The sequence below is a fragment of the Rhinichthys klamathensis genome, unplaced genomic scaffold (assembly GCF_029890125.1).
Source record: "Rhinichthys klamathensis goyatoka isolate OS25496 unplaced genomic scaffold, OSU_Roscu_1.1 h1tg000090l_1, whole genome shotgun sequence".
Classification (NCBI taxonomy): domain Eukaryota; kingdom Metazoa; phylum Chordata; class Actinopteri; order Cypriniformes; family Leuciscidae; genus Rhinichthys; species Rhinichthys klamathensis.
Window position 1 is genome coordinate 1,441,330 of NW_026606629.1, and position 15,134 is coordinate 1,456,463.

The 15,134-nt window shown below is 38.0% G+C and overlaps 1 protein-coding gene across 1 annotated transcript in view; it reads left to right on the forward strand.

Annotated features, from left to right (window-relative positions):
- The first annotated feature begins 1,002 nt into the window (after nucleotides 1-1,002).
- The window catches only part of myo16 (myosin XVI), a 265,694-nt gene continuing 251,562 nt past the window's right edge, over nucleotides 1,003-15,134 (forward strand). The window contains exon 1 of the mRNA XM_056251798.1: nucleotides 1,003-1,165. The gene's annotated coding sequence lies outside the window, so the exon portion shown is untranslated. The remainder of the gene's footprint in view (nucleotides 1,166-15,134) is intronic.

Below are 15,134 nucleotides of genomic sequence, written 5' to 3' on the forward strand. Positions count from 1 at the left end.
CCAATTGAGCATTATTTAAATGCCACAACCTTCCTGAGTATTGGTTTGCTGACCATGTCCATCCCTTTATGACCACAGTGTACCATCTTCTGATGGCTACTTCCAGTAGGATAACTCGCCATGTCACAAGCTCAAACCATCTCAAACTGGTTTCTTGAACATGTCAATGAGTTCACTGTGCTCAAATGGCCTCCAGTCACCAGATCTCAATCTAATAAAGCTCATTTGGGAGATTCACATCATGGATGTGCAGCAGAAAAATCTGCTTTCATGTCAATATGGACCAAAAATCTCTGAGAAATGTTTCCAGCAGCTTGTTGAATCTATGCCATGAAGAATTAAAGCAGTTCTGAAGGCAAAAGGGGGTCCAGCCTGGTACTAGCAAGGTGCACCTAATAAAGTGGCCAGTGTGTGTGTGTGTGTATATATATATATTTCAATTAATATATTATGATTTTATTTTAGATTTGGTTGTATGACTAAAGTTTTGTGGGAATTCAAAACTTTCTCACTCGCTCTCATCGTTTCTCTGTCTTTTTGTCAGTTTAAAAGGGTTAAGTGTCTTTGTTATGCAGATGGGGACCAGCAACAGTCATGTGAACGCTAAAACAGTCTCTAAGAGAAGATGAGTGTAGCTTACCAGTCTACAGCAAACCTCTCACGCCCTGCTCTGTTTGTTTGTTAACTGAAGTACATAATGTGTGTATACTGTAAGTGTGTGTACGTTACACCTTTCAGCACCCCTCGTGTCACGCTTCCCCTCCCCCAAAACAATTTCATGGCCAGCAGAAGTCCTGTGTCACCGTTTCAAAGCAGCTGCTCTTTGCTAAGCAGATGTAATCAGAGATTTGGCGTGTCTGTCTTTCTCAGTTCATCCAGCTCTGTTCTGAGGAATTTGCCCTTCTTTTTTTAATATAGACTCCTATATGTATTGTGACTCCTCCCTCTCTCTCTCTCTCTCTCTCTCTGATATGGCTCGGGCAATCAGATGAGATAGTTGTGGAAGACACTAGCCCATGGGAGCTCTGTGGAGTGGAAGCAGCTTTGTAAATCAAAGAGCTCTCTATGCGTAAGAGATACAAAGAGAGCAAGGAAGTGTGTGGAGCAATGCAAAAAATCTCTGGATTATATTCACTGCAAGAGAAGAAGAGAACAGGACTATGAGGTGAGTGTGATTCAGTGTGTCTATGGGTTCGAATTGCTATACTTTGGGGGGGGAAATGTCCACGTCCAAAAAGTTTGGGGACAAAACTGGGCATACTCATGAGAAAGGATTCATAAATAACATAGTTTATGATTATAGTCAAAATAATTGGTAACACTTAATTTTACAGTGTCCTTGTTACACACGTTACATGTAGTTAATAACTGTATAAATTATGCATAATTACATGCAGCTAACCCTAAACCTAATCCTAACTCTATAGTAAGTACATTATTACTACTCAGTACTTAAATGTAGGATTACACTGTAACACGGACACCTTAAAATAAAGTGTAATCAAATAATAAAAAAGAAAAAAACTTGTTCCGCACCATTCAAAACTTGGGGTTGTTAAATTTGTTAATATTTTTTAAAGAAGTCTGCATGTTCAACATGGCTGCATTTATTTACGTGTAAAAGTTCAGCAAAAACTGTAATATTGTGAAATATTACAATTTCAAATAGCTGTTTTCAATGTAATCTATTTCAAAAATGTAATTTATTCCTGTGATGACCAAGCTGTATGGGGGATGGGGGTGTCCTCATTTGTAAAAATGGTATAAAGTAAATAATAATTATTTTTTCCATTATTATGAAAAAGATGCTTCATTACACTGCTTGGCAGTTGGCACTGCAATGTTTCTGCTATTTTTGGATTGTACGTTTGTTTGTCCTGTCTGAGGAGCCCGTCCCCCATGTTGATGGTGTCCACAGGGACAATAAGTGGGTAGAATGGCAACTAGCAAGGTAACACTTTAATTCAATGGTCCACTTTAGACTTTCTACTAACTAGTAACTTTGCAACTACATGTCAACTAACTCTCATTAGAGTATTAGTCTGCTATTATGATGGTCCCACAACTGACATTCTACTGACAACTTATTCTACTAATACCCAAACTTAACAGTCCGCTGACACTCCACTATAGACTACTAATACTCTAATTAGAGTCTGTTGATATGGTCTTCTCATTGCATTAGGCTAAACAAGAAACATCGCATTAGAAACAGCTCCATGTGGTGAAAGAATTGTTACAAAAGAGTTGAAACAAAGATGTATTAATGTCCAGCGGTTGTTAGTAAATTGGTGTCGACATAGGGAGCGTGTTTTGTATATGCTCATTAAGCTGCTGCGTTTAAACAGCTTCCTCTCTCTGAAGGGTATTGTTTCCTCTAGACTGCAGTGCTAATAGGATAGAATCTCTATAGTGGAGAGAAACAGTGTCAAAATTGGCTACGGTTTTGGGGGTTTTCTAGCACCTCAGATGAGAGTTCAGTGTCCAAATGAAACTGCCGTCACTGCTTTAACAATTAGAAGTTCAATTTAGTTCTGTACACACAATTGTTGGAGTCGATTTGGTTATAGAAAGTCACTTTCGTAAATAGTAATCCTCTGTGCATTCAGAGCGGTTTGAAGAGTGCTAACCGTATTCAGCAGCAGCAGTGCGTACCTGGTCTAAGAGTGTGTCACTGAATATTCTGCATTCACACACAGGAAATGTTGTCAGATTGCAGCTTTCTGGTGTACAGAAGTGGGTCAAGAGTAATTGTGCGTATGGTATCCCGGGTGGTGGTAGAAAGGCAATATCAGTGAGTGATGGGTTGTATAGATGCCTTCAGACTGATCTAGATCTAAAGGGCCTGGAACAAATCCACCACATTAACCTCATTTAGGGGGTCAGTTGAAACCAATGCAACTCTTTTTTCAGGTTTCACACTCTCTTACTCTCTTTCCACATCATCACATAAACAGTGTGTGTTTGTGCATCTATCAAACAGTTCATCATCATGAACCTATAACACTTTGGATGTGTGGATGTTTGAGTGGACATTATACCTTTCAAATTTTTTTCTCAAAGTGTGATTATTTATTATTTAATTAGTGTAAAAACAGGCATATTTCCATCCACTTTTTTTGCACTGTTATTGACAAAGTAAAAAAGTGTAAAAAAAAGTTTGCGAATTCCACCCAATTGGCCTTTTACCGATAAAATGGTGTGCTTAATAACATCATTCTTTAAAAAAATTAAAAAATAATGAGTCGTCGCATAAGTTTTGGTGTATGCGATAAAAAAAACAACCCTTGAGACGTAAATGCGTCTCTATAGCACGCATTGTGTTTTATCGCGCAATTTATACGCGAAAATGAGTTTTTACGTGCATATGATACGCAGTTTTCGCGTGCATTTGATACGCAGTTCATTTGCGTGTAATACACACGCACCCCACACCACTAATTCTACCCAAACGTATAATACACACGCACCCCACACCACTACTAAACCTACCCTAACCAACCCATGCGTATCATATGCACGTAAAAACTAATTTTCGCGTATAAATTGTACGATAAACACACTGCGTGCTATAGAGACGCATTTAGTGTGATCTTTCACATCCCAGGTATCCCCAAATTGTTGTAAAAATGGAGAGAGTTACTGAGGACAGTTCTTTGATGGGAGAAACATGTACGCATATGTAATTATGTCATATGACACAACATTTATTTGTAAAAAGTGTTTCCAAATGAGTTTTTCATGACATTTTAAGGATCAATAGAATTAGACAACAGAGTTAAACAACACTTGTGTCAGCACTTGTGAAATTTTATCGAGATTTAGCATTTCTATCAGCTATAGCGGCAAACATTTGCAAAAAAACACCTTGGCAGGAAATATGCAGATTAATACACTCTAAACAATGCTGGGTTGTTTTAACCCAAATTTGGGTAAAATATGGACAAACCCAAATGTTGGGTTAAAAAAGTAATTTCAAATTTTAACCCAACTTCAAATTTCACTTTCAACTGTAATTTTTTTAATTGCATTTTTAACCCAACATTTGGGTTTGTCCTTATTTGACCCAAATTTGGGTTGAAACAACCCAGCATTTTTTAGAGTGTATATATTATAAGCTCTGAGGTAAGAAAAAAATAGCACTGGTAGCAAATAATGTAGGATAGGAACTATTACTCTCTCCACACATTGATTATAATAGGTTTGTATGCCTAATTCAAATTTAGGTTGTTTATTTATGGTTAAAAATAATGTCTTTACATTAAATTGTTAAATGACTATAATTACAATTGTATGCACAAAAAATGGTCCAGTTAATACAAGCACCAATGTTGCTACTTCCATAATCGGCCTTGGTAATATTCAGCTCTGAAGGGAATAAGTGTTCTCAGTGTACGAACAACATCTTTCCCAAGGGACAGAGACAATCATCATTAGTATTTTTCCCCCCTTTCACACATCTTTTTCTCCTCCATCTTATCTTTTTTATCAGCTAATGCATCTGAGACGCCATGACAGTCTAATCGAATTCTCTCCCTCCTTCCTGCGATTGCCTGTGGAGGAATATTTATCTGAAGTTATCTAAAGACTGATATCTTCCTATATTTCTCCAAGCCATTCTATTTCACATCTTCCCTCATCCTTCATAAACAGCAGCTGTTTGGAGACCTGTTGTTGGTTTACTAGAGACTGTAACTCATGTTTACAGCGTGTGCTTGTTTTTTTCTGGTCAGCTGTTGACATGTTTTTCGATAAGGGTGTTATTTGAATAAAGGTGTCTGCACAGTGAATAAATGTAAAGTGTAATTGTAAAGACATGATTCAAGCACAATGCTAAGAATAGGCTGAGGGTCTTGGCTTTCTCTCTTTCTTTCCGAAATGGATAGAAAGCTGAGAGTGCGTGATGATGGATGACTATCCATAAGATTGCATACTTGAGAGAAATGCGAGGATTGTCTGACGGATTATGCTAGTGCTGAAGGAGGGAAATTTGCAGCGTAATTGCTCTGAATTAAGATTTTGTTGCAGAGAAATGGGTTTAAACTGATAGTGTGATCAGAAAAATGTTTGCAATCTCGAGAATGCTTCAGGAGTTTGGCCATTTGTTACATTCGTGAAGTGGCACACACACTAATAGGGCCCAGCTTGGGCTGCTTTCTATTATTGGGCTCCTGGGTTGAGTTGTTTGTCGTACTGTGTTTCCTGTTGGGCTCCTGGAGAATTTCCAAACTTACAGTACAGATCCATTTCAGCTTCTTACGTCTTTTCATTCAGCAGTTGATTGGACTGATGGTGAGTAGGTTAAATGCAAGAAACAATTCAATTTGAAGCATTATAGTAGTAAACTTTCATCAGGTGAGGGTCATTCCTGTTATTCAAGCCCATTTGCCAACTCTATAGCTGCAATTTAAGGACAAAAACATATAGTCCACCAGACTTGATCTGGTCAAGATCAGACACTTCAACTTTATTAGTTATAGAGTGATTATTTGCATTTCAACAGGATGGATATAAAGAGCAATTAGTCATTGACGGTTATCTTTCGTAAGGGTACCAACCTGAAGTTCAGTTGATTAAAAACTTTACTATATTGACTTGTATATTATAAGACTGTAGTCTATCATTTTTCTGTTGTTTTTCCACTAAAAATAATGGCACTTCCTGGAAGATGTTTGTATTAAATGGTCATGGCATGAGGAATCAAATTTACCTTGATCTTTTGACATATCCTGTAAGTGTCATAGCTTAAAACATAATAATAATAAAAAAGATTTACAGTATGTAACCAAACCCCAAATACAGTTAACTTTTAAAGGGATTCTTCCCCCAAATGTGAAAATTCTCTCATCATTTACTCTCCCTCATGAGTTTCATTAAGATATTTTGAGAATTTTTGCCAGTCAATGGGCTCCAATTGTTTTTTTTCCATAGAAGAAATAAAGTCTTCAAGTTTAGAATGACACGAGGGTGAGTAAATGATGACAGAAATTTACATTTTTGGGTGGAGAACGATCATTTCATTCCATTTCAGAAGACCAATGTTGTAAGTAAAGGCAGGAATATGTGTAAAAAGGATGGTTCACCTGTTCCTGGCAGACGATAGGTGGCCTTGCTAACTCTGTTTCCCATTCCAGGCTATAATTGGTGACTGTCTTGGCTGGGTAACAGTGTCAGAGCTGACGTCTGGGCCCGTCTGGACATGCAGTGAGACTAAGGGAGGGTTATGTTTGTGTCAGGAGTGAAATTACTTACTGACTGTTGCATTAGAACACATATTACATATTACACATTACAAAGACAGTCTAATTTAGGGGGGATTTAGTTGAAAAAAGCTAAGAAAATTAACAAACAAAAATTGCTAATGTATTTCACACAAAAAAATGGATTGACATGTGACAGATTGAATTAAGTGAGATATTTTAAGGTACAATGAGAATAAAGATATATAACTTATGAAGCCCCGCCCATTTTCAGCGCTGCATTTGTTGTGTTCTGTCTTCCGGTTTGTATTTTCACAACAATGATTTTACGGATTTATGAATGAACCGGTCAATTTAAAATCTAGGTCTACTGACATTTGTTATGACATCCGCTTCAAACATTACAATGTTCATGTTAACTTTCATTAACTCTACAATAAGTAAATTTAAGTAATTTAAGTAAATAAGTAAAAAAAAACTAAAAAAAAACATTGACAGCCAATCCAACCGAGATATATCCAGCTGCAGACCCGCAGCACCACCAGTTTCAGAACCCCAGCGCCAGAACCCCAGTGCCAGAACCGGAAGTGAGGGAAGGGCGGAATTATTGACAATGACACAAGCAAGGTTATTTTTGCAAGTATTTAAAAATATTTAAAATTGTTGCATCTTTTAAATAATATTTAGGGTATGTTTATATTACACAGTGAGTCTATAGGAATACCAGACTTACATTTCACTGCTCGTTGTATGAACTATAACTGGTATGTGACAAATAAAGAGCAAGACAGCGCTCGTGTTGTTTGAAGACAGAGTGCGCGCGCGCGGCCAGGGCTCTCTCTCTCTCTGCTCGTTAAGCGCCCTGTCATGCGCAGCAGTCATTCTATTCTACATCACTCACCGATCAAAATAGGCTTTGGCGGGACACAAATTTGCTTTGGCGGCCGCCAAAAAGCGGACGATCTGACGGGTTTTAGAAGATTAAATACAACCTGAAACTAAAAAACAGACCCGACCTCTATTTGAGACCGGCCTTTATTGACCCAAACCTGCAGCCACACCAGTGTAGGCTAAAGAGACAATCGGCTATTTGGGACTCGGCTATTATTTGAAGTTTTACGGTACATTTTTATTGTTTCTTTTAAAACAATGCCGAATGTTCAAAGATTTTGGACATTATTTTACATAAAGAAAAATGCATGCTGCACATGTTCTTGTGAAATAAAGTATATTTTATATAAAATGCCCATTTGCATTATTTTTTTTACCATCATGACCAGGAAGTAACTCTCATAATACAATGAAACGGATAACTATATACAATTATATTACACAAAATCATTGTTTTAAAATGCTTATTGTACTATACCTTAATGTATCATTATAATACGTATAAAGTATGACGTTTCGTGTGTAATAATGCCGTTTCGTGTCTAAGCAAATTACGCTCCAAAACGTTAGGTGGCGTTACTCGGTTTAGAACGTAAGCTCCGCCCCTCACTTCCGGTCCTGGCGCTGGTGTTAGAACGTAAGCTCCGCCCCTACTTCCGGTTCTGGCGCTGGGGTTCTGAAACTGGTGGTGCTGCGGGTCTGCAGCTGGATACTATTGATCCAACCTGCTTTAGCTTGAGCATTTAAAGCAGCAGATGACAAAACTGCAGAATGTTGTGTGGATGCTAATATAGTTATTGTTATACAGTTATCTTTATAGTTATCATTCTTGGTGTGAACCGGCATTAAGTTGTCATAAATTGCACTTATAGAGCACTGTATGGTAGTGCTGGGTTTCGATTCAAATTTCAAGAATCGATTCGATTCCGATTCTCAAGATCTTGAATCGATTATCATTATTCGATTCGATTCGATTCGATCCGATCCGATCCGATCCGATCTTCGAGATTAAGATAAGTGTTTTTGAAAAAAGCATATTTTTTTTCCAGCTGTTGAATTACAGGACTGTAGTTATGCAACATATTGATACAATTATTATAGACATTTAACTGCAAATTAATGGAGTATTGATGGTTGTAAAGAACAATCCCCCTTCCAGAGTGTTGATACAACTGCTTTCACAAACTTGCACTGGTGTAGACGACAGAGGACGCAGAGGTATCAGCAGCAGTAACCGCAGAGGATTGCAAGTAAGCGCAGCAACCGCGATATTCACGTTTTTTATAAGGCTATACCCTTCTTGTTTTGAACTTCATGCATGTGTATTGAATGTTAAACAAGTTCATAATGATAACAAACAAGACTGTTTATCGTGGTGATGTGTAGCCTACAGAGGCTTCGCACAGACAGTGAATGAGAGAGATCGGCAGAGCGCGTGCGATTACCTGCGTCTGTCTTTGAAGTCATATGTATTTGTGAAAAAGGTTGCCGTGTCAAAGGAAAGCGAAATATTTGTCGTATCATCCTTTTAACGTTCACGTCACGGGTATTTACCATAAATGCGCGTCAGCAGCAGCGCTGGTCAGCATCCCACTGCGCGAGGAAGCCGCGGGGAAATAAAATCAGCGAGTCACGCATTGAATCAATGCCATATTGGTCTCTAATAAGTGAAGCATCAGCTTCAGCGTTACCCATGCGACGCATTGCTGCTCAGCTGAGCCTTGAAAAGTGGAACTCAAAGTTAAAAAATAATTAACACCTTGTTTCATTACATCTCTTTTAATGAATCAGCTTTTTTGAACGTGTTCGTTGAATGAACGGTTTAATGACTCACTCAAAGCCCGTTGTCGTAACAATGTGCGCGCTGAGTGAAAGCCTTTCAATGCGCATACAGGGATCTCCCAGTCGCGGCAAGTTAAAGTTCACGGGGAAAATGTAAACCTATTAAAATCGATCCTCTGAGTTACGGATCGATCTTTAGAAATTAATATGAAAATCGATTCAGAATTGGTGAATCGATTTTTTCAACACAGAAGAAATGCTGAAGATGAAACCCTCCTTTTAGTTATTTTTTTGTGGATTTTTGCTAATTTAGTTGTGATTTGCATGAACTTGTTTGGAAAGTTCTGGGTGCCAACAGTAAGTGTGTGGTGTGGTGTGTGTGTGTGTGTGTGTAGGAGCTCTGGGAGCAGCTGGCAGGCTCTTGGGGCTTTGGATTGGTATGTAACCATGGGCAGGTGCGCAGAGCAGATTGGCAGAAGTCTCCTGGATCAGTGATCACACACAGACTGTCCACGGAGCAGACAGCCCAGACACACCCACATACATGCATACAGTTACAGCAACTTCATTTGTTTGCTTCATTTTTTTTTTTAGAGAATGCCGTAAAACAATACCTCTAATATATACTACCGTTCAAACGTTTGATGATGGTAACATTTTTAAATGCCTCTTATGCTCACTAATGCTGCATTTATTTGACCAAAAATACCTTAAAACAGTAATTGTGTTGAAAGGTGATTACAATTATAACAAAAACTCTATTTTCATATATTTTAAAATGTAATTTATTCCTCTGATGGCAAAGCATAATTTTCAGCATCATTACTCCAGTCTTCAGTCACATGATCCTTCAGAAATAATTCTAATATGGTGATTTAATGATCAAGAAACATGTCTTATTATTATCAGTGGTGAAACAGTGGGGCAGTGCTTAATATTTTTAAGTAAACTGTGATAGGGAAGTATGCCATAGTTTTTATTGTTTTCGTAAAAAATGGCTTAACGGGTAAATACACCCAAAAATGAAAATTCTGTCATTAATTACCATGATGCATGCGTGTTGTGTTGACGCGAGACCAGATGTTGTTGCGTGAACATGCGACAGAGATTAATATTTTGTAAATAAAGTGCTACTTTTTTTTTTTTTTGCACAAACAAAGCACTTGTGTCACTTCATAAAATTGAGGTTTAACCACTGGAGTCACATGGATTCCTTTAATCATGTCTTTACCACCTTTCTAGGGCTTGAAAGTGGTAGTTGCGTAGACTGTCAATGGAGGGACAGAAAGCACTCAGATTTCATTAAAAATATCTTCATTTGTGACATAAGGGTGAGTAATTAATGGAAAAAAGAATTAGCATTTTTGGGTGAACTAACCCTTTAATTAGTTGTCTCTGAGATATGAGAAAGTATTTTAACATTGTAAAAAAAAAAAAAAAAAACTTGCTTTAGCATTAAATTAAACATAACAGTGAATGCTACAAAGTCTCATGAGTGATGCAAGAATAACCTCTGAGCATTGAATCTTTTCTCTGGATACTTCTTTCAGGCTAAAATCTGTTTTATTTCAAGATAAAAAGGTACATACATATTCCAGCTCTTGGTGGCGTCTCTCTTGAGCATAGTGATGGTTGAAGGAACGATGGGAATGGACAGAAAAGAGATAGAGAAATACAAAATGCCATAAGATGGCAGAATGAGAGGATAGCAGAGCGGTGGAAATGAGCTGAAGATGGAATATGTAATGAGAGAAGGAAGATGAAGAGAACGGCTCACGTCGGCTCTCAGAACTCTCCCAGCAATGTTGATGAATTGAAAATATGAAGAACAAAGACATGAGGAATATGTTTGTGTGTGCATGCATGAAACAGATGGGTAGAGAGCAGAAGAGCCATATTTAGCTGGATAAACGAGAGATCAGGAGATTTGGTATTCGTCTGTCTTCTATACATGTTCATTGCATGTTGTGGTCTGGCCAGATCTGTGCTGCTCCACTCAAGCCACTCAACTATGTGAAAGAACAGATGGTTAGTGGGAAGACAGGCACACAAAAGGCACAATCATATTCATATATTGTTTCTAGAGTCTTGTTCTCGTCTCGGTCTCATGCTCTCCAGGTGAGTGACATGTTGGATGATACTCAGACGATCAAGCAATAAAGGAGTTATTCACCCACAAATGAATTGAGAGTCACTATTTACTCACCCTCGTGTTATTGTAAACCTCTATGCTGTTATTTCATTTTAACGGCAACATGTTCTCATTCCCATGGCATCAAATAAAGCACCTCAGTACAGTGTGTTTTGATGATTTCGGTGAGAAACCTTTGGCATCAATAGACTGACTTTAAGAGCAGCAATGTACAGAATATAGATATATTTTTTATGATAATGAAGCTAGTTTCGCAAAATGTCTTGATAATTGTGCTAGCTAAAATGTTTACACACTTGTTTATTTCAAAAGGAAGATTTATTATTGGTTACACGTTTAATTATTTGCATTTAATCAGCTATTCTTGTATCTGGAAATTAAATTATAAAATGATACGATATTATAAAAACAGGAGTTATTTTTGATCACCTATACTGACCCCTACCCTTAAACTTACACTTCTAAGTAATATATATATAATAAAAAAAAACATAACATAAAAATATGAATGAATGAATGAATGACAAAAATAAACTGTCAGTTGTGGTTGCAAAACATCACTTTAAAAAAATGCCATGACAATGTTTCTGTTATTTTGGGATTCCTATATTTTACCACTTATTTTACACTTATTACTATATTTGATTAAGTGATATACATGTGCTACTTGGATATAAAACTAAATGACTGTACATGGTAAGGTAATGAATTGGTTAACATGTTTTAACAGCGTACAGTGCTTAAATTTTTTTATTTGTAATTTGTGACTCATATTTTTTTTTTTCGGGGGTTGTGACGCTATGTGTATTGTTAAAGGGTTAGTTCACCCAAAAATTCCAAAATATCAAGCGACGAGAATACTTTTTGTGAAAAGTAACGAAAAGTAACAAAAATAACGACTTTATTCAACTACTCATTTCCTTCCCTGTGGGCCTTGAGATTTCACGTAGTGGAACTGCGCAAAGCTTTTGTGTTGCACGTCACACGTAGGCTCATTATTGGCCGACGCTGGTCATGTGTGTGATGCGTGTGACGTACAACACAAAAGCTTTGCGCAGTTCCACTATGTGAAATCTCAAGGCCCACAGGGAAGGAAATGAGTAGTTGAATAAAGTCGTTATTTTTGTTTGTTTTTTGCGCACAAAAAGTATTCTCGTCGCTTGATAAACTTAAGATCGAGCCACTGTAGTCACTCTGACTATTTTAACGATGTCTTTCATAACTTTTCGGCCGGCCAGTTTCGATCCCCTAAGAAGCCTATGGAGGAGTGATCCAGCTCTCAGATTTAATCAAAAATATCTTAATTTGTGTTCCGAAGATGAACGAAAGTCTTACGGGGTTGGAACAACATGAGGGTGAGTAATTACTGACATAATTTTCATTTTTGGGTGAACTAACCCTTTAAGATGTGGTTAGGTTTAGGGCTAGAGGTGAATTATGTGCTCGAAAATATCTACATAATAGTGTAATGTGACTAAAATTATTTTGGCTGTTCAAATTGATTCATAACCCAAAATATCATGGCACAATGAAAAAATTATACCGCAACAAATAATTCCATGATGATGTAATTCCTGTGCCCTTCATGTCAGTATATTAATTCCAAAGATTTTTCAATGAATAACAATATAATTTTCAGTTTGTTCCTCACATACATCTATTGTCTGACTTCAAAACACGTAGAATATAGCGCATATAGCGAGTTGACTGGACTACTTTTATGATTTTACGTATGAAAACACGTAGAATATAGCGGATATAGCAAGTTGACTGGACTACTTTTATGATTTTATGTATGAAAACACGTAGAATATAGCGCATATAGCGAGTTGACTGGACTACTTTTATGATTTTACATTTATGGTGCTTTTATTTGCGGTCCATATGAAAAAGAGCAAAACTTCCTTTTCCGGTAGAACAGCCTTATCCTTAGAAAATGAGTTTCAACGTGGCTCTGTCAATCTTCTTTTGTCATCTTATAAATTCAGAGGGGGGAGAAAAGAAATGAATAAATAGTGAATTTGTCCATGATTGCCCTTTCAGTCTTGCTGTTTTCTCAAATGTATTGAAGCTGAGTTTCTAATCTTCACGATGTGAAATGAAGTCCTCTCAGCCTGTAGTGGACGTAGTTGACATTTAATCTCAATGGTCAGTGAACTGCCTGGTGATATAAAATTCATTAGCATGCTTGGAGAAAGTCTGTCATAATATGATGGAATATCCTTTTAGATTTGAAACAATAACAGAGATATATGCTCACCTTTTCCAGCACTGCCCCATACGCCGCCAAAAACAGCAGAGAAATTATTCCCGTCACATAACAGCTGGGCCGGAGATCAATACATTTAACATGGGAGGGAGCGTGTTACTGTAACAAATAAAAACACAGACTCTAATCACACATCAGACACAGACAAGGAAAGCGACACCACTTGGAATTATGGGATGAATTTGTTGATTAGATTTTACAGTTGACATGACAATACCCTGGCATATCACATGACACCAACCTGAACTGAGACAGTCAGACATATGAGTTCATTACAAACCTAGAGCTTGTCCAATCATAGAGCCTTTAAAGCTTCATCTTCTCATTAACAAACTGACAGCAAGCCAATGTTCCCCCAGTCATATATCAGCGTTCTGCTGTTTAATGACATAAATGGGTTTTTGATAGGCGATGTCGTGTGTTTGGCAGACTACTGATGCGGAAAAACTGCTTGCTGCAGAATTTTTCTTTGTAATGAATGAGTGAACAGGGAGTTTCCATTTGGTCATCAATAGCTACAATACCTATCTACAAAAATGTTGCCAATATATTAATCATAAAATAATCATTGATTCTTGACTGTGGAATACCTGCTTAAACAAACAAGGGTGCTTCAAATCATTAAAAATGTTGTTTGAAGTTTATTTGATACTTTAGCTCAGCTATTTTTAAAGGAGAGAGATTTAGATCTACTAACTAGCGACAGTTTTGAGGAGTAAAAAACTACACTGAACAAAATTATAAACGCAACACTTTTGTTTTTGCCCCCATTTTTCATGAGCTGAACTCTAATATCTAAGACTTTTTTCTATGTACACAAAAGGCCTATTTCTCTCAAATATTGTTCACAAATCTGTCTAAATCTGTGTTAGTGAGCACTTCTCCTTTGCCGAGATAATCCATCCACCTCACAGGTGTGGCATATGAAGATGGTGATTAGACAGCATGATTATTGCACAGGTGTGGCCACAATAAAAGGCCACTCTAAAATGTGCAGTTTTACTGTATTGGGGGGGTCCGGGGGGTTCGAAAACCAGTCAGTATCTGGTGTGACCACCACTTGCCTCATGCAGTGCAACACATCTCCTTCGCAAATGGCGCTTTTCCACTACAAAGTACCAGCTCGCCTCGGCTCGGCTCGACTCGACTCGCCTTTGTTTGGTTTTCCACTGTCTAAAAGTTGTACCTGTACCTGCTTTCGGGTACTTTTTTTCGTACCACCTCCGGCGAGGTTCTAAGCGAGCTAAGGCGATACTAAAATGTGACGTGAAACAATGCCGACTGCTGATTGGTCAGAGAGAATCGTCACTATTCACTGCGTCATCATTGTATGCACCAGATGGAGTATCCAGAATAACCCCGCCATTTTTAAATAGTTTGGCCAGAGATAGTTACTAAACTTACTACTATTATTATGGCACCTCGGAAGAATGCGCCGTGGTCAAACGAGGAGGTGCAGACATTCCTTTGTTTGGTTGCCGAAGAGAGGATCCAGCGAGAGCTTGATGGGGCAACGAGGAACGAAAGGCGTCGCTATGACGACCGGGTACTATTTGTGGCGGTACTTTCTGCAATGGAAAACGGAGCGAAAAGCGAGCCGAGTCGAGCCAAGGCGAGTCGAGTCGAGTCGAGCTGGTACTGGTAATGGAAAAGCGCCAATAGAGTTGATCAGGTTGCCTGTGGAATGTGGGTCCACTCCTCTTCAATGACTGTGCGAAGTTGCTGTATATTGGCAGGACCTGGAACACGCTGTAGTATACGCCGATCCAGAGCATCCCCAACATGCTCAATGGGTGACATGTCCGGTGAGTATGCTGGCCATGCAAGAACTGGGATGTTT